A 579-nucleotide genomic window follows, 5' to 3' on the forward strand; every position below is an offset into this window, starting at 1 on the left:
TCCTTAAGTCACAGGACCGTATCGATCATGCTAAGCAAATGTGGGTGAGCAGGAGTGCCTGGGCACTTGCAGGATGTGCCAGCAGCAGGATGGGTGTTCGGTGTTGAGCTGGTGTCCCGGCAGCGTTTGATGGGGGAAAAAAACCGGGCGCCCCGCTGCCGTACCCTCAGCTTCCTTCAGGGACAGAAGGTTGGCAGGTGATACGCTGGGCTCTCTTGACTGTCGGTAGCGCTGGACTAGAGGTGGATGCTGGCAGGAGAGAGGGGTGAGAGAAGCCCCAGCTGCAGAGTTGGGGAAGTGGAAAGCAGCGTAAAGCTAAATTGGAACCCCTGGGGGGGGCTGAGAGCATCCTCTCGCAGCCGGGTTTTTGGGGTCCCCTTGCATAGCACACCCCTGGGACAGAGGGATTTGGTGTCTGTATTGCCCCACCGGCTTCTGAGTGTCTGTTGCACAAGAAATGGCTCTGATGGGAAAAGCCCCTGGAGCGGGAGGAGAGACACCGTGTCCCCAGGGCGCGGGACAGCGGCGGGATGGCCCCGGTTGGCCTTGTTTGGAAGAGCCCCTGTGAGGCAGTTTGTG

The sequence above is a fragment of the Apaloderma vittatum genome, unplaced genomic scaffold (genome assembly GCF_000703405.1).
Source record: "Apaloderma vittatum isolate BGI_N311 unplaced genomic scaffold, ASM70340v1 scaffold31987, whole genome shotgun sequence".
Lineage (NCBI taxonomy): Eukaryota > Metazoa > Chordata > Aves > Trogoniformes > Trogonidae > Apaloderma > Apaloderma vittatum.